We start from the raw sequence: 19,772 nt of genomic DNA on the forward strand, positions 1-19,772 counted from the left end.
GCTGAACTCTGTGCGCTGAGGCAGTTGGTAAAAGGAACAAAACAGTTGGACCAGCTGGACAACAGCAGAGCTGAATGTGGCCATAAGAGAGACAACAAATAAGGCAGCAATGCTCTTGTGATTTGGAGAATCTATGTAGCTTCTTTTTGTTTTATCCTCCCTGCTTCCTGTGTTTTCTCAGCCAGTGGAGCTGATCATCATCTACACCTGTGGTTGCAGCACACCTGCATCAATCAGCAGCGTCCTACTTAAAGGAAAACATCACACAGTTAGAAATGCAATACTGCCCTATAAGAAACATACCAAAGAGCTGATATTCAACACTTTTTACTTGTCCCGCAATTACAGTGGTCCCTACGAGGTTGGACACATAAGAAATTATTAATAGTGACTGACCAGTATTTCACAGTTCCTCTGATCGTGCCTCTTAGTCCTGGCGTCGCGCCGCTGTCGCGTCTTTTTCCGTTGAGTCACACCTCAGTGCAGGTGTCTTTGTCCAAGTGAAGAACACAGTTATGGGTAGTTGTTGGTGCTCTTTTTTCTTCTGGGCGAGAAGATTCTTATAAACAGACACACACAGAACACAATACGCGTGCTGTTTCTTTGCTCACTGCCTCCGGTGTTACTGTTGCGGGACAGATGCAGGACCCGCAAAGAATCCAAGTCATTAAAAAGATACAAACTTCTCTCAGTGGCCACGGAGCTCTGCGGCTGTGGTTACCAAGACTGTGCAGCGCTGCTGAATTCTATTCTTACGGGCTGCTGGATCGCTCTGCATCAAAACAGTGAGTGTAGTCTGTGGACCTGTTGCCAGATTTTGGCCGCAACTCCGCACAGCAGACAGTGGGGCAGTGTGAGTGACCCGCTGCAACACTTACCGAGCCCGGAGACTCGGTAAGCGCATCGGAGGCAGTCAGAGCAATCGTAGTGATGCCGACCGGCCTGCCTGATGAGGACGCAGAACACAATGCGCTGTTAAAAAAAAAAAAAAAAAGAAGCAGCAGCATGCAAAATTGCACTAAAAAAAAATCTGTGAAACTGCGAGGCCGCGAAAGGTGAACCGCGATATAGCGAGGGACCACTGTTCATACCTTTATTGTACATTTGAAGTGGGTGCCCTCCTGAGCACCCGAGGGCCGCCATGTTTGTACAATATCCGGGTACTTCTCCCTTGGTGCTGACGTCACTGACGAAAGACTGTACATACGAGTCAATGTCCACTTTTGGATTTCAGTTTTATATATGGCCCATGTAAAATAAGCATTACTTCTGTACATTAAATGAAGTCTACGTTGCTGTGCTGAAAAACACAGGGCATGACGCAGGGAGTTTGTGGCCGAATAAAGCTTGAATTCGAGGCCCATTTTTGCTTGTGACAAACACGGAAGTTACACGTCAGAGGTCATTGGACTGCTACACTTGCGCTTGTTTGACGTATTTACCTTAGAAGCCATCAACAACACCAACTACCGCTGCCTTGTGAACCTACAAGAACGTAAAATCTTCGTTTATTGTTGACTTATCCCCATATGCAATCTGACAACTATCAGAGATTTATTTTTAGACTGTTGTAGGTTTGCACCCCCCCCCCACCCCCCCACCCCGTGATAGTGGAACAGCCTTCTTTGATTACACGCCATTTTCGTTATACAGCCTTTTTGAAAGCCGAACTGTTGTTGTGTCACGATGTCGGTCTGTGCTCTCTGCACGAACACTAGTTACAAGTGCAAGGGAAAAGGAATAAGTTTTCCCAGGTTTCCAAAGAACGAGGAATGCCTGCATGCATAGCTGGTTGCTGTCAAGTCTCACATACGTCCGCCATGGACATCTGAATCAGTGCAAGAAGAAATCAGAAAACCCCACGGTGCGTACATCTGTTCAGAGCACTTTTCGCCAACTTGCTGTTTCAATAACCCCAAGGCGAAATACTTTGGCTACAAATGTCCACCCAAAATTCTTTCTGAAGACGCCATCCCTACAATCTTCGGAGGGGAAAAGTCACGGGTCTCATCTGATAGTCAACTCAGGAAAAGGGCTCAAACAGGTTTGTTGTATCTTGCTATTATTTATTATTGGTCACAAAGAATACATTTTATGGTTTGCTGGACACATTTATTTTTATGCTGCGTTCACACCGAACGAAACGCAACACCACAAATTTGCATCATTCGACCGGTGATGGACACGTCACCTTTGCCTGGCATGTCGCTGTGCTATGGAGGAAACTTTCGCTGTGAAAATTCGCCTGCGTCATCAAATTGGATGAGCTTCCATTCCGCCGTCAATTGTAGCAAAAGTATTTGCAAATGCCTATTTTGATCTGTGTGTGTGTGTGTGTGTGTGTGTGTGTGTGTGTGTGTGTGTGTGTGTGTGTGTGTGTGTGTAAACAGATCCACAAATGCGTGTAGCGATCTATGTGTGCGTATTTTGATTTGTGTGTGTGTGTGTGTGTGCGTATTTTGATCTGTGCGTGTGTATACTGTCTGTGAAAATCAGGCCACTTGAGTGGATGTGTTCTTACACGTGACTTTTGCGACAGCGATGAGTGATGTCATTGGTGCTTGCACCCTCTGATGAAGGCACACAGACAAGTCTCCACACACACACACACACAAAGACACAAATCGCTGCAGGCATTTAGAGATCTAACACGGCAAAACTGTAGCAAAAGTCGTGTAAGAATACATCCAATCGAGTGGCCCGATTTTCACAGACACACGGATAAACGCACAGATTTTGTTTTTACGCATTTGTGGATGTGTTTACACACACAGATCAAAATACACACACAGATTGCTATACGCATTTGTGGATGTGTTTACACACACAGATCAAAATACGCATTTGCAAATACTTTTGCTACAATATTGGCCACATAAATGTGGCGGACCTTGATCAAACTGAGCGAGTTGCTGTGCTGTGTTGTGGAAAGCTGACAAATGTCACCAGCGGCGCTGTCCCTGGGTTCACAACATCCTCATGAGACGTTCCCAATTCGATGAGTTTCATCATTTGCTGCAGTAGCTGCGTCTGGATGATGGCCACTTTCAGCGGTACTTTCAGCCTCTCCCTCCTTTCCTGTTCACGCTCGCACATGTGAACAATTAAAAAAAAAAAAACACTGGTTGCTGCAGTTCCTCGCTGTCTCTCCCCTCAAACTCTGTCATAATTGTGTTATAAACCAGTTACCATAAAGGACAAAATGGACATAAGTCCTGCTCACAGGCTGATTGCCAGAGACAGGGCATGTCCATGTCAACTATAAACTCCAGGCAGACATGGCTCATGTTTGATTTGACTGAAGTGAAAGTATGAAAAAATATTTTCTTTTTTGTATCTATCTATTCATATAGTATGTCTCAATTACATGACTTATGGAGTGTTATAGACCTTTGAATTGAAATTTGTGATACACCAATGTTGTAAGACTGACGTTCTATTACATTACTTGCACAGTTTTGATCTCTGCATTTCTACTTGCATATTCTACTATATTATATTATGTATTATTTGTGTGTGTGTGTGTGTGTGTGTGTGTATATATATATATATATATATATATATATATATATATATATATATATGTATGTACGAGGTCTGTTAGAAAAGTATCCGACCCTTTTATTTTTTTCAAAAACCTGATGGATTTGAATCACGTGTGCTTGCATGAGCAAACCTTGAACCTTCGTGCGCATGCGTGAATTTTTTCACGCCTGTCGATTGCGTCATTTGCTTGTAAGCAGCCTTTGTGTGAGGATGGGTGGAGTCTCTCGTCGTTTTTTCTTTGCAAGGAAATGGCGGAACGACTGGAGCAGCGCGACTGCATCAAATTTTGCCAGAAACTGGGCGACAGCCAGGTGGAAACCATTCAGATTATTCAGACAGCTTTCAGTGACGATCCTATGGGCATCACACAGATTAAGGAGCGGTACAACCCGTTTAAAGATGGCCACACAACGGTGGAGAGCGAGCCACACTCCGGGCGGCCATCAATATGCTGAAATGACCAGATCATTTCCAAAGTGAACGCTGTGGTGATGTGGGACCGTTGTGTGACTGTCCGAGAAATTGCGGAAGAGGTGGACATCAGAACTTTTTTGGCACATTCCACTGTGACAGAAGATTTTGCCATGAAAAGAGTTGCAGCAAAATTCATGCTGATGGCTTGGGCACGAAGCTGATGGCGGAACAAAAGCGCCACCGTGTTGTGTGGGTTCCCTCACTTACCTCAGTACACTTCCAAAATATCTTGGACACGTGCAAATATTTCACAACTTTGTAAGGTAAAATTTGCAAGAGCACTGAAAGGACATGACCCCCTTCCCCCATGTCAATGTTTACGTAAACGTAAAGTTACACACCGTCGGCATCAGCCTGCAGTTACCGCATCTGCACCAAACAATGTTGTTCAGCCGCCAAGCTTCTGTCTCAACATCCTCGCCATCCCAGACTTGAATCCAGTCATCCATGCTCCTGGCTGGAATAGATTTTGGATCTACTGGAGGAGACTCGTTCATAGTGGCTGCAGTGGCGCCTCCCTCACCGCTTTCTTCGGTCAGCTCATTCCTGCTGGTGGCGAATGACATGGCACCCGCTTCACCGCTGCCTAATGCCTGGATATTTTTCCTCTTCTTCTTTTTCTTCTTGTGGTTGTCAGACCAACGCAGCTGGTGGCTATATGCTATGAGGTCCCGAGGATTGGGATGATCCTCTCTCTCAAATTTGGCTTCCATGGATTGCAGTGTTTTCCTCTGCACCGTGAACGTGGCCGTGACCTTTTACACTTCCTTATTTGGTCACACCAGCTCATGAACAGTCTCTCTTCGGTGACATCAGCACCAAGGGAGAAGTACCTGGATATTGTACAAACATGGTGGCCCGCGGGCGGTCGGGAGGGCGCCCACTTCAAATGTACAATAAAGGTATGTAATTGCGGGACAAGTGTAAAAAGTGTGGAATATCAGCTCTTTGGTATGTTTCTTATAGGGCAGTATTGCATTTCTCACTGTGTTATGTTTTCCTTTAAGCATCAGCTGAACAGGAGGACACCGCTAGATCTTTCCGTCTCCAGAGTGGTAACACTGGCCTCATATTTAATCTTGTTCACATTCTCAATTCTTGCTTGTGTTTTTCCACGTTTTGATCTTTTTTGGTTCTTCTAATTTTGGCTTTTGCCTTTTTGTGCAGTCCACAGCTGCCACCAGCTCCACTGGCCCGCCTGGTTTCCTGCACCTGCAACCCGTCCTCCAGTGCCTTCACCCCCTGTCTCCACCACACCTGCTATATCCCCAGCACTATGACAGTAAACTGTTCTTTATTATTCCTGCATCTTTGCACATGAGTCTGTTTCATTTCCCGGTCCTTTCGCAACAATGACAGCAGTAACAGAGAAGCAAAACTAAATACCAAGGTGACAACAAGGACGCCAGGTTACCGCAGACAGAACTGTAGATTCTCACGAGGGAGAAGTGGAGAGACTGGGGTTATATGCAGACAGGGTGATTAGTTGCTGGGGTTCCAGCAGCCACAGGTGTACCCAGTCAGCTCCAATATCAAGGCCCTGGAGGGAGAGAAATCGAGAGATCTGTCATCATTTTTCTTAGTTATTTGTTATGTAATTCTGTATGTAGTTATTGTAGTAATTATTTATATAGCTGTCCTGGCTCCAGTCTCTGTGTTTAATTTAGCATGTTGTGTGCACTGCGCCCTCATTTCCAGCTGTCAGTGTGTGGCTGGCCGGCGATCAGCTGATAGGCACCTCGCCGTGCTGTGTACGCTCAGACATGGCTCGCTGGTCCCCATGTGATCATGTCTGTACATACATATCAGCATTTTATGCAAGTGTGGCGTCTCTGATTTTTCACCAATGCATCCGATTCTTCTTTCATTCGCCATTCGGCCTCATGTGTGCTATGTGTGAAGGAGCGCTAAGGTAGGCCCACAGTGACTGAATGCACTTTTGACAGCCACTAATTTTGCACAGGGTACAACCAGGAAACTGCTGTCTGAAGTCCTTCGAGCCAGTGGCCTGCCCACTGGCTACAGGAGACTATCCCAGCAGTCATCGGGCAACAGACAGGGTACACCCTGGACAGGATGCCAGTCTGTCTCAGGGCCACAAATAGACAAACAAACAAATTCATACCCACACGCACTACGGGCAATTTAAAGTTTCCAGTCCACATAACCTGCATGTCTTTAGATGTGGGAGGAAGCTGAAGCACCCAGAGGGAACCCACACTAACACAGGGAGAACACACAAACTCTACACAGAAAGGCCACAGGTGGGAATTAACCTTGCTGTGAGGTGACAGTGCAAACCACTAAGCCACTGTACTGCCATACTGGGGAGCTTGAACCACGTAGTGGTTAAAAACCAGCAGAATTATTTTCAAATCAATTCTTTGTTGAATAGGAAGCCAGTGAAAGGATTTGTGTATTTGAATAACATATATATGAATAACATATTTTCTTGTCCCTGTGTCTACCTCAGTGTTTTAATAACCCTATGAAAAGAGCGTAGCAGTAATCTAATCTGTTCAAAATTAATGCAGCAACCAGTTTCTCAGAGTCTGCTGGAGATGTATTATTTTTCAAAGATGATAAAAGGCGGATTTTGTAATAGTGGATATGTGATTTTTAAAATGTACGTCTGCATCCAGAATAACACAGAGGTTTCTGACCTGTTCACTGGCATTCAGGCTGTGCACTTTGAGGTATGATGTTATTTCATGTCTTTGTTTTTTGGAACCATTTAAGAGAATTTCTGTTTTGTTCCTGTTCATTTGAAGTTTAATGTCATCCAGTTTTCTGTTTCTGCTATGCATTTTATAAAATTATCTATTAGACTGAGATCATTTGAAGCGAAGCCAATATCATCTGACAATTATCATAGGAGTTATCATGTGGCACTTGTGCCCAGTGCAATAATATACACAAGACAAAAGGGCTTTAAACATTCTAGGACTGGTAAGACTTTTCCTGTGAGGAGTTTTTCACATGTAACACAAAAAATGCGATCTGTATGAAGAGTTCAGATGCAAAACCCAGTAAGTACTCTTCTTTTTAAATGGAGAAAAATGCAGGTGAAAATGGAGATTTAAAGGAAACCCTATGCAGAAATGCACAGAGTTTAATCAATAACATGAAAACAGCTTGTTCAAATTCTTTCATATTTTGCACATTGATGGTCCCCTTGACTGCCAAGTACATGTTGGCCTCAACTAAAAATTTATGGTTTTGGAGATACTGGGTTTTGCATCTGAACTCTTCATATACTGAAGTGCCTCTGTGACAAGGTATGTTGGAAAAACTACGTTTTTTTTATCCCCTGCTAGCCGAAGGCCCAAAGAGGGATTATGTTGTGGCGATTTCTGTCTGTCTGTCTGTCCTGTTCTGAAATCAACTCCTGTCACATTTCGTGAAACTTGGTCCAAGTCCTTGTTATAGGTTGGTAATACCAGGGATTAAACTTCTCCGTCACTATGACGGATTCTCGGGCCGCCAAAAGGCAACATTCGTGTCGACTCCGTCCTTATGCAAAATCAAGGCTGGATATAAAATTTAACACATTCAAAATGCTCAAAAATTGATTTTTAGAATAACATCTGGCAGGAAGTCTCTGTCCCTCTGTGCCCTCTCTGCACTTTGCAGGGACGGCAGTGTGTTTGAGTGTCTCAACGCGGTGACGACACAGGCGGAACAGAGTGTGGCGTTTTACAACCATATTTTTAAACATTTCTTTTGTTTAAAAGACACATTACATAAAATACACTCATAAAAGCTACTTACCGCTCAAACAGGTCACGGTTTTCAGCTTGAAACAGGATGACGACGTCGCCTCGGAGTGCTGCGCGACGTCCCGCTCCGTGGGAAGTCCTTACAGCAATAGAAACAATCCAAAATCTCTCATCAGCCATTAAAATTTTCACCGAAAACCAGCCGAATTTATCGAATGGTGTCCACTTGGATGTGCCTCACAGTTTTTGAAAAAAATTTGATAAAGCACAGCGCCAGTCTCTCAGTAACTTCTCAGACAATGAAAATCCGACGAGGGGGCTGGACCACTCCTTCCACAAGGCGTGCTCACAGGCGAATGACGTCACCGACAGGCGTGAAAAAACTCACGCATGCGCACGAGGGTTCAAGCTTGGCTGATGTAATCACACGTGATTCAAATCCATATAGTTTTTTTTTTTTAAATAAAACTGTCGGTTTCTTTTCTAATAGACCTCGTATTACTCTGAGCCTAAGTTTTACTATATTTCTGGACAAAGTTTAATTGATATATAAAGACAAGGTTAGATAATATAGCCTTTATGCATAACTAAACTGGGATGTGAAGCTATATCTGTTGTGTGTTGGGGGGTGTGGCTGGAGGTTTTGGTGTTGTTTTCTTTTCTTTGCTCCTCAGGTGGCATGGAAGCTGGGAGCAATTACAGCATCTCGCAAATCAAATTAAACACACAGACGCCTGTGTTACGGAGCTTGCAGCGCAAGTCGTTCCGCTTCCTGCTGCATCAGCTGTGGCATCAGTGATACCGGGGCAGATAACTCCGTCACCCAGGGATTCGGTGTTCGAACCGATTATCTGTCATCCGGAGCCTTATGCGGGAGATGTCGAGGCTTGTGCTTCGTTTTTGATGCAATGTTCTCTGGTTTTTGCTCAGCGACCGGCTTCCTTCTCTTCTGATGGGAGCCGTGTTTCATACGTGACAAATTTGCTCCGATGTGACGCCTTAGCTTGGGTCACAGCGTTGTGGAGTAACGACTCGCCATTGTTAGGGTCCTTTAAGGATTTCTCCCGGGAGTTCCGACTGGGTTTTGACCATCCGGTGAAAACGAATACCGTTGCTCAACGGTTACTGAATCTTAGGCAGGGGAGGCGGAGTGCGGCGGAGTATTCCGTGGACTTTCGGATTTTTTCTGCTCGGTCAGGTTGGAATGCCGCAGCTTTGCTGGGCGTGTTTGTGGACGGGTTAAATGAGTCATTAAAGGACGAGCTGGCGGTCCGTGACGAACCAAACGATTTAGATGAGCTAATATTGTTGGTAATTCGTCTAGATGATCGGAAGAGGGAGCGAGGACGCCCATCAGAGCGGGGTTTTTCGTCTCGGGGCTTTCCCCGACACAGGTCTGGGCCGCCTCTTCTTCGCCCCACTGAGGCTCCCCCGACGGGACCTCTGGCTCCTCCTGTCGACGAGCCCATGCAGCTCGGTCGAGCAGAGATTTCTGTATTGCCCCGACTATTAGACGTCAAAAAGAATAATGGTGACGTGACTCCAAGTGTTCTGGGACCGGCAATATAATACACATATATTAAAAAAAAAAAAAAAAACCTAGCACGGGTAATTGTTTTTTTTTCTTCTCTCTCTTTTTTTTTCTATTTTTGGTTGGTGATTTGTAGGTTTGTCTGGAGGGGGAGGAGTGGCTGTTCGGCGGTTGGATGTCCGCCTGGACTCTTGTCCTTATTGCTTTTTTATGTGTTTTTAGGTATTTTCTGTTTGGGCTTGTTGGGTTGGGGTATGGTCGAGTTGAGGCACCGGACGTTTTTCCGGTTTTCCGCTGCGCCTTGGGGTTGGAGCCGGGCTAGTTTTTTCCTGTTCCCTTCTCCGGCTTAGTGTTGTGAGCGGTTCGCTGCTATTGAGCCGCCGAAGGGCTCTGGGTGGGACCTAGGGTCTTTCGGGGTGCCGGGGAGGGTAACGGGGTTTAGAGTCATTTTACCATCCCCCGGGGTTGTTTTTGGTAGTCCTCCGGGGGTTGATTTTTGCTTTTGTTTTGTTTCCTTCCGGGTTCCGCCTCCAGGGTTGATGGGATGGTCCTCTGGGGGGGAATTGGCTTGGGGCTAACTGGCCGAGTGTGCCTGGGTCTGGGGTTCCGGGGTTGTGGGGGGGGGCGCCTCCTGGGGTTGATGGTACGGTCCCCTGGGGGGCGCCGTTTTACTCTATGTACACCTGGGGACCTGTGTGGGATCTTGGTTCTGGCTGTTCCTCCTGGAACAGGCGATGAAGGCCTTCTGGGGGGGGTTGGTCTTTGCAGGTCATTCTGGGAGGGTTGTTTGTTATTTGTCTTTCGTGTATTTCTGTTTATATTGTGTTTGTGGGACTATGTTGGGTTTTGGTGTTTGGGATGATTTCTTTTCTTCCCGGGGTTTGATGGGACGGTCCCCTGGGGAGGTTGTTGGGTGGGTTTTGTGTTTTTTTTTTTTGTGTGTGTTGGATTGTTGGGGTTTGTTTTGGGGCTTTTGTTGACTCCAGCCGGACTTCCAGCTGCGGTGCCTGTCCTGCTGTCTGTGGTGGACCTTGGGAGCGTGGTGCTGTCTGCTTCCTGGTATGGACCCTGGAGGGAGGTGCTGTTCTTGGTCCTGGTCTGGTCGGTCGCCGGGGGGCTTCCCGTTGATGGGGGGGTACTGTTGTGTGTTGGGGGGTGTGGCTGGAGGTTTTGGTGTTGTTTTCTTTTCTTTGCTCCTCAGGTGGCATGGAAGCTGATTTGTCTGTGGAAAAAAGGTGCTGGCTGAAGAATCCTCACCCTCGTCAATATTATGTGAGGCACCTGGGACTGGTGCTCACGTGCAGCCCTAAAGACTTTCAGCTGTAGCGGATAATTGGATGGCGTTCTGCTTTTAAGGCATGTGTGAATCAAGCAGAACTGCCGGGAACTCGACCTTGTGATGTTCGTTTGTGAGACGCTGAGGACCGCACCTGGGTTTGACACATTAAGCCTGTGAAGCAAGGAAGGGTGAGGACACATGCTGTCAGCACACAGTAAAGGTAATTAACTGTTGGACTAATTGTAGATAGTAACTTGATGTTTTGCTACATAGTATACGTGAAATTGTGATGAGAATGGTGTGGCTTGCTTCTCACTGCTGGTGTGCAGGATAAGTGATCCTCCACTTATTGTGAGAAGCTGCTCATGTGCATAAAGATAAAAAGTACAGACCTTGATGTGTTGCTGATAGCATGTGTTTTGTGAAAGAAATTGCTATAACTGCTAACGTACCTCACATCTTCTGTGCTTCACAGAGAGTCAGTTTGTCGTGTCCACCTGGGGGGTGTCTGTCTGATGGTAGTGAGTCCAGGAGCGCCGGACTTCTCTCCCCATGAACACTGGAGAGCGTGCCAGCAGTCACTCCTCTTGAAGGACATTGGGTTGGGGTTTTTTGTATAATTTATTTAGGCACAGGTGAAAAATAAATTGTTTTTTGTTGATGGAACCGCTTTCTGGTTATTTTTAGTGCTGGGTCCTGTCTGACGCAGTTTCGCTCCTCAATCTGCGTCGACACATAATATCTTTTTTAAATGTAAAGTTCCACATTACTGGGTCTGTTTAGCGTTCAAGTTTTAAAATCAAGTCAATTAGGATGAGGGAAGCCACAAATAAGAAAATGATTAGTAGTAATCCCTGAAAGCAAAGGGAGGTTTAAAAAGCTTTAAAATGTATTTGGATCCACTCCAAAATTGTATGGGTTCTTCCTGAGTGGATGGTTGTGCTCTCCAACTGCCCTCACAGTTTGGTTATTTATTTAGTGAGTTAGTTAGTTTAAGGTTCATGTATCTGTTAATGGAATGTAAATTCTATGTAATTTATACAGTGCCAAATCACAACAAAGCTGCATCAAGGCGCTTCACACAAGTAAGGTCTAACCTCACCAACCCCTGATGTGAATGCTGAATAATGCCTGATTTTACAAAGATGATATCCATACAAAATTAAAAAGTAAAAAATATGCACCACAAATCTCTGGTCCATGCCCCACATTCGTCTGCCTAGGTCAAAAATCCTCTACCAAGCCTACAAATAGAAAACATGAATAAATTTCTCGATTTGATTTTTTTTCTTTATACTATTGAAACATGAAAAATGATCCTGCGTGTAGATCAGTCTCAAAACTTGATAAACTCTTCCTGGTGCCAAAGGCCCCCTGGAACTGGTTTGAGACCTCTGCTCTAGGCACTTTCTGGAATAGTTTGGACACCACTGGATTAAATATTAATGCCGGAAGCATGCCTGATACAGCAAATATTGCCATAATCTGATGCAGTCGGGCAGAAAAGAGGCGTGGTCAGTAGTGTCGGAGTACAGACAGACCGCCTCATCCACACCTGTCATATTGCATCCAGAGAGTATGTAGATGATACAGACTGCTGTCAGACAGCCATAAAAGGCGCTGCAGACTGCCCAATCTTCAAATGTGTGGATGGCAAACACAGGACATACGCATGTGCATGTGTGGCATATGTGGGGGGAGGGGGGGCTGCAATTATCATTCAGTCATGTGTGTGTGGGTGCGTGTATGTGTGTATGCATAACACTGCATGGGCCACTAAGTGCACGCGAGCCACAGGACAGCTTGGCTCAAAGTTTGCTGGCATTGGGCCATGCAGTCCCTCAGAAGGAGCGACTTCCAGGGAATTTTCTTTTGTCTTGTTTGCCAATTTCAGGAGAACAACGCAACTCTGGACACCATGATGGTTGGATTATCACATGGAAGTAATGGTTTTTTTTGGGGGGTGAGAGGGTTCTAACCGCTGGCTGCTGTCCTGGCTTCATGTCCACGTCGGCGCTGTGAAACACTCGTGGACCGCTGTTGGAGGTGAGATTCGTGTTTATTAATGGTGTAACGGCCTGGCACAAGTTCCATGTTATATCTCCTACAGAGTTAGAAAGTGAACATTTATTACAGCGTGAGATCCTTTCAGCTCCATGCCTGATGCGTGCAATAATGCGTTACTGCACACCACAGAGAGACGCAGCTGCCCGTGTTATGATGGAGACAATATTCACATTATTTAAATCACACATGGGAAGGAATGGACAAATGTCTGTACTGTAAGGTCTATTGTGGATGTAACAGCCTGTTCAGATTTGCTGCGGCGTGCACACAGTAGCACACGCAGGTTTCAATTTGATAGCCACTGTTCACATTCACTGTATATGATAATAATTCATAATTATCATGATGAAGCATGCCACATACATTCCAACAGTTCGTTTGCACTCTGGAGGGGCATTATTATACGTGGCACCTCAGGTCATACCGGCAGGCTTTGCGGTGCCAGATCCATCTCGAGGTTCACTCGTATGCACACAAATCATTTTGGATCCCATTTTCCGGCATCGGAATATGTAAATTGCGGTTAGATGGTCCTCAGATTACACATGGATCCCTGTCAGATAGGTTTCCCATCTCGACGGCGCCCGGAGAGTTTTGAACATGTGCATCACACTCGGGGCCGCCAGCCGATTTTGACCAACTGTGTCAACTTCCGCAGATAGCTGTCAGAACATTTTGGAACTGAAATCTGACACTTTTCAGATGTGCGCTAATTCATAAGTCTGATGCCACACTGTGTGATTCCGGCTATGTGTGATGGGGGTATAACCAGCGTGTTGCCCGTGGGGATCCACTGGCTCTAGATTGGGTTTTCAATTCAAGTTTATTTATATAGCACATTTAAAAACAATTGCAGTTGAACAAAGTGCTTCACAATAGCAGCATTACAATAACTATAAAATATTTACAAGGAGAAAGGAATAACAAATCTAAAAATACAGAACAAAATAGCAAACCAAGGCATACACCGCTTAGCTAGGGAGAAGAGGTGAGTTTTCAGTGTAGATTTGAACTGTCCTACAGATTCTGAGGACCTGACAGACAGAGGAAGACTGTTCCAGAGTCGGAGCGCTGCCACAGAAAAGGCTCTATCACCTTTGGATTTAAGCCTGGCTTTAGGGACAGCCTGTAGGAGGAGCTGATCAACTGACCTCAGAGCTCTAGGTGGAGTGTACAGCTGCAGGAGCTCACTCACATATGTTGGGCCTATACAGTGCAAGCACTTAAAACAATCAGCAGAATTTTACATTTGACATGAAAGCCAACAGGAAGCCAGTGTACAGTGCACAGGGGTGATGTGCTCACGCCTCTTTGTTTTAGTCAAAAGGCAGGCTGCAGCATTTTGTACACTCTGCAGGCACTGTAAGGAGCCCTGGTCCAGCCCAACATACAGAGCATTACAGTAATCCAAACGTGACTTTACAAATGTATGGATAGCGCTTTCAAAATCAGCTCAAGTAAGATAAGATTTAATTTTCGAAAGAGTCCTCAGCTGAAAGAAGCTGGCCCTGATGACAGACCTAATGTTGTTGTCCATTTGGCTGCTCCCATATTGTTTGGGGTCACCACAGCAGATACAGCCAGATCCGCATCGGTATTTGGCACAGGTTTTACGCCGGATGCCCTTCCTGATGCAACTCCAGTTTTACCTGGAGAAACACATACAGCCGCTAGTGTTCCAAAGAGGTCTCCCATCCAAGTACTAACCAGATTCTGCACTGCTTAGCTTCTGAGATCTGACGGTATCATGCTGACACAGAGCAGACCAGCTGCATGACAAAGCTAATGTGCTTATCAAATTTGAACATTGGGTCAACCATCACCCCTAGGTTTTTTTTTACCAAAGGGCAGAAAAAGGTGGACAGAGGTCCAATAACACTGTCTTGTCCTTGTAGAAGGTTACTTTGCCCAAACACTAAATTCTCAGTTTTGTTTTTGTTAAGGTTCAGAAAGTTACAGTAGCTCTCATTCAGACTTGTACATCATTCAGACAGTCCTGTAGTGTTTTTACAGCAGCCTGAGTGTCACAGGAAGTTACAGGTAGGTAAATCTGAATGCCGTCTGCAAAGCAATGAAAACAGACTTTGTGCTTTTTAAAAACAGACCCAAGAGGGAGCATGTACAAAGCAAAAAGAAGTGGTGCTAAAATTGAGCCCTGGGGCACACCATATTTAAGAGGAGACGCAGAGGAAAAGTACTGTCCTTCATTAACAGAAAAAACTTCTGTTGGAGAGATAGGACCAAAACCAATTTAACGCTGTACCCTTAATACCTATGTGTGTCTCAAGGCGAATCAGAAGGACTCTGGACTGTGGTCCACTGTGTCAAAGGCTGCAAACAAATCTAAAAGCAGAGAAACAGCAAATTTCCCTGCATCAACAGTTAAAATAAGATCATTAAAAACTTTTAGAAGGGCTGTTTCAGTGCTGTGTCTTAATTTAAAACAAGATTGAAACTTTTCACCTATTTAATTAAAATCCAGATAAGCCTGCAATTGGTCATAGACAACTTTCTCTAAGACTTTAGACACAAATTACAATTTAGAGATGGGTCTATAGTTAAACACATTTAAGTCAAAATTGCTGTTTTTGATGAGCGGCTGGAGCGTGTTTTAGAGCTGACGGAAAGCAGCTGTTTCATAGAGAAGTGTTCACAAGTTCAGCAACGTATGGACCAATACACTCAAAAACATCTTTAAATAAATGACCCGGAACAATGTCCAAAGTGCAGGAAGAAGACTTAAGCTGATTAACAATTTTAGTCAGGTCACAAATAGGCATAGGATTAAAACAATCAAAGGCAGCATAACAAACGAATGGATCTACTGACTCCACCTCAAATACATGAAATAATCTAAGATCAGAAATTTTGTATCTGAAATAAAAGAAAATCTTTACAAAGGCTGGCCGAGGGTGCAGCAGTGTTACTAGCACGTGGACTAACTAATAAGCAATTTCAGAGTGTTAAAAAGCACCTGAGGTTTGTGACAGTTTGACGACACAAGATCTGACATGAATTGACTTTTGGTGACTTTAACTGCTCTCTGATACTCCGTCAGTCTGTCCCTCACTATTATGCAGGGAAACTGTAAGATTGTCTTTTTTCCATTGTCACTCAGCACGCCTACAAGAGCGCCTGAGTTCGTGAGTGTGCTCATTTAACCAAGGCTGTGCCATGGGCTTTAAATGCTTCAGCCATAAAGGAGCCACTGAGTCCAAAGCCTTTGTGCACGCTCCATTAAAATAGGAGAGAGAAGTTGATCAGGAGTTGAGTTTTCTGAATCATTTCTATTTGTTTCACAAAAGGCGTCAGAAAGCAAGGAGGCTGACTCAGTATTGAATGTGCGCACCCGGCGTGCCGTGGCGCACGGACTGACCACGCTCCAACACAAAGTTGAGGAGAATAAAACAGCAAAGTGGTCAGAGAAGTGGGTTTCACAAATCTCAATTACGTTAGAATTAAGACCGAAAGAGAGCACAATGTCCAAAATATGCCCCTTCTCATGCGTGCAGCTTAACACAGACTGAGTCAAGCTAAACAAGTCGATCAAATTTAAAAAGTTTTTGGCCATCAGCTTGCATTCGCAACAGACGTGAATATTAAAGTCTCCAACAATCAGAAATTGATTGTAGTTTAATGATAAGCTAGCCGTAAAGTCATTGAAGTCCTGAATAAAGTCTTTATTTGGCTTTATTGTTCAGTGTTGTTAGCTAATATCCATAGTTTCTCCAAAAATATTAGTTCCATAAATCTTCCGTTTTGGCAGCATTCATCCTTGACCCAAAATACATAAGCACATCAAATGGCAAATGGCAGCTATCCCCAGTTTGTCCATGTTCAAAATTGCATGTATGATATACACTGTATGATGTTTTCATATATTTCTCTTTATTTTAGGAAGTGATTCCAAAGACTAGTGCAGTGTCCGTAGGAAGCTTGTATTATTATAGTAAATTGGGAGCTAAAAAATTTGATTCAAAAAAAGACCATGTGTCATGGTTCTGCCTCATCCTGGCCTCATGTTTTGGTTTTGTCCCATGTCTGTGTCCTTGTCCACCTCTTTGATCCCCGGTCTTTGATTTCCTGTATATTATATTGTAGTCGCTGGTTGTATTGTCTGTTTGTTATACATTTGCCATATTGTTAGTTCTATCCTAGTTTAGTCTTAGCCTTCCATCTTCTTGTATATCTCTTTTCAGTTTTTACATTAGTTCCTGTTTTGATCCTTTGTTTCCTTCATGTGTGGGTTTTGCATTTACTGCTTTGTATTATTATTGGGATTCTGGCTTTGTGTTTGTCTTTCTGTCTATCTTCCACCAGCTTCCCTCATCTTTGATTCATCTGACCATGCCTGTGTCTAATTTTCCGTAATTTCCACCAGTGTATTTACGACCCTGCTTGTCCAATGTTCTCTGCCAGTTCATTGGGTTTTATGCTCTCGTTCCAGCCCTGTATCACAGCCTAGTTTTGTCTTGTTCTATTGCCTGTTATCTCCGCCTCACTGACTGTTATACTGTGTACCAAACCTTTTGCCAGTCTTCCAGATAAAGCCTTTTTGATTACGCCAACATTTGTTTGAGGCTGCATTTGCATCCTACAAACTTCTGTTCTGAGCCTCCTCGAATCATGACATCATCCCCAGATCAATACCACATACCACCACCAGACCACTTGAATTCTAAATAAACTGTTGTGAAATGGCATCGCCAGAATACAGCACTTTCAAATGCCACCAGTTGTAATATAAATAATACAAATCATAACCAGTGAATATACCTGTGCAGTGCTTTAATTTTCCCTCGAAATATTTTATTTTGCAAACTATATCTCATCATTTTTTGATGGTTTATCCATTAAAGAGTAAAAACTGAAGGAAATCAAAGAAAGAAGTTTCTGTAGGTAGTATTTAAGCTATAAGGTCAAGTGAGAGGGGCAGAGGTGTCAAATCCGGCTTCAGAAAGTAAAAACCCTCCCATGTGTTGCTTCTGTAAGATATTGAAAGTCAGTAAATACGACGGATGCACAGTTCACGACTTTATTGTGCTCTTTCATAGATGCTGGATGTTGCGGCGGAACTCCTTACCACCATGGTCCACGACATAGGACCTGGGGGCGTTGTGCTCTCAGATGACGACTGCCGGAGACCACGTTTTGTTGCCTGGGTACGGTTGCACCCTCACCTCTTCTCCTGGTACCAGTGTCGAGCGATGTGGTGTTGTTCTGTTTTTATCATAGTAATACTTCTGGAGGGTTTTGGATCGGTTGAGCAGGTGTCTAACTTTAGAGGAGTTGTATGCCTTGGGAATCGGCAGCTGTTGGGCAGCGGGGAGTTGGTTCCTGGGTCTCCTACCCATCAGAAGCTGTGCTGGAGACAGTTCCACAGACTCCAGGGGGATCGTCCTGTAATTGAGCAGGGCCAGGTGTTTATCTGGAGCCTTGTTCCAAAGTCTTTTCACCGTTTGCACTGTTCTTTCCGCCTCTCCATTAGAGTGGGGAGTATGAGGGGATGATGACTGATGCACTATGCCATAACTTTCACAGAAATCTCTGAACTCCTCACATGCATACTGCGGGCTGTTATCTGTTCGAATGACAGCGGGAATGCATGTCTGCTGAACTGAGATTTCAGCACTTCAATGGTGGTATGGCTACACTGGTCTGTGAGCTCATCCACTTCAATGAACTTTGAAAAATAGTCCACTACGATGATGTAGTGTTTGCCTTCAAACTCAAAAATGTCTGATGCCACCTGTTCGAAAGGAAGTTCAGGAGTTTCTGTCGGCAGTGGCAATTTGGGTAGCTTGTTTTGGAATTCTGCACATGTGCCACAATTTCTCACCACCTCCTCTATCTGAGCATTCATGCCTGGCCAGTAAAGTACTTCACACACTCTCTGCTTGTTCTTCACTATTCCTAAGTGAGACTGGTGTATGAGCCTGAACATGTATTGCCTCATAGTGGGTGGGACGACTATATGCCCCTTGTATACCACTCCATCACATACCGTGAGTTGACTTCTTGAGTCCCAGTATGGTTGGACAACAGCTGGTGCATCCCTTCTATTCTCTGGCCATCCGTGCTGTATTGCATGCTGCAGAGAGCTCAGTTCTTTCTTTGTGCAATCCTTAAGCTCAGCATACCTCTCTTCACTCACAGCTACGTAATTCAGCATGGACACACATTCCAACTCTTTCAGCTCTGGAGTGTTGTATGGTAGCTGGGCTCTTGACAGTGTGTCTGGCAGCTCCTTATCTTTTCCCTTCCTGTATCTGACAGTCAAGTCATACCATTGCAGGTGGAGGCTCATCCTCTGAATGCACATGGGTGTAGACAGGAGAGACTGTCCTCCAGTGGCTTGTTGTCATTATACACTATGACTGGCTTGCCAAAGATGTAATGGTGAAATTTGGCACACGCATGGACGATAGACAGCATCTCTTTTTCTATCTGTGCATAGCATGTTTCGGCATCAGTCAGAGACCTGGATGAAAAGGCGACCGGATGATTGTCTTGCAACAGTACAGTGCCCAATCCACTGCTGCTGGCATCACAGAAAATGTCCACAGGCTGTGCTGGATCGAAGTACTTCAGCACTGGAGGATTTGAGCCTGGCAAAGGCTTTTTCCTGGGCTGGTTGCCATGAGAACTCCACATTACTTTTCAGAAGTTGTCGCAGAGGTGCATCTTCTTCACTCAGGTTAGGTATGAATTTGGACAAATTGTTACAAATCCCAGGAATCGGCGTATCCCCTCCTTATCAGTGGGTGCTGCCATGCCTCTGACAGCTTCGACTTTGGCCGGGTACAGTTTCAGACCATCTGCAGTCAGTAAGTGGCCCACGTATGGCACCTGGCTTTGCCGAATGTGACACTTATTGAAATTCAGCTTCAAGTTGTAGCTGGTTGCTCACTCAATCACTTTGCGCAGGATTTCATTGTGCATTTCTACGTTGGGTGCGGCGATCAATATGTCATCCATGACGGCTATGGCTCCCGTTATGCCTTCAAGCATGCCATCCATGATGCGCTGATATATTTTTGGGGCGCATTTGATGCCAAATGGTAGCCTTAGCCACCTGAATCTGCCAATAGGCATGTTAAAGGTGATCACTGAGGACTCTTCATCCAATTCAATTTGGAGGAATCCCAATTTGGCA

At 44.7% G+C, this 19,772-nt stretch overlaps 2 long non-coding RNA genes across 2 annotated transcripts; both read right to left on the minus strand.

The window, feature by feature from the left end:
* Nucleotides 1–316: 316 nt before the first annotated feature.
* On the minus strand, nt 317–18,869 carry LOC117513252. Its single transcript, XR_004561514.1, has 4 exons — nt 18,606–18,869; nt 5,992–6,001; nt 5,278–5,280; nt 317–330 (listed from the first exon to the last, which is right to left on the minus strand). It is a non-coding gene; the product is annotated as an uncharacterized LOC117513252 (long non-coding RNA).
* Nucleotides 7,321–15,681, minus strand: LOC117513253. The gene is made up of 3 exons (XR_004561515.1): nt 15,667–15,681; nt 8,674–8,676; nt 7,321–7,385 (listed from the first exon to the last, which is right to left on the minus strand). It is a non-coding gene; the product is annotated as an uncharacterized LOC117513253 (long non-coding RNA).
* Nucleotides 18,870–19,772: the final 903 nt, after the last annotated feature.

Source organism: Thalassophryne amazonica, chromosome 7, assembly GCF_902500255.1.
Source record: "Thalassophryne amazonica chromosome 7, fThaAma1.1, whole genome shotgun sequence".
Lineage (NCBI taxonomy): Eukaryota > Metazoa > Chordata > Actinopteri > Batrachoidiformes > Batrachoididae > Thalassophryne > Thalassophryne amazonica.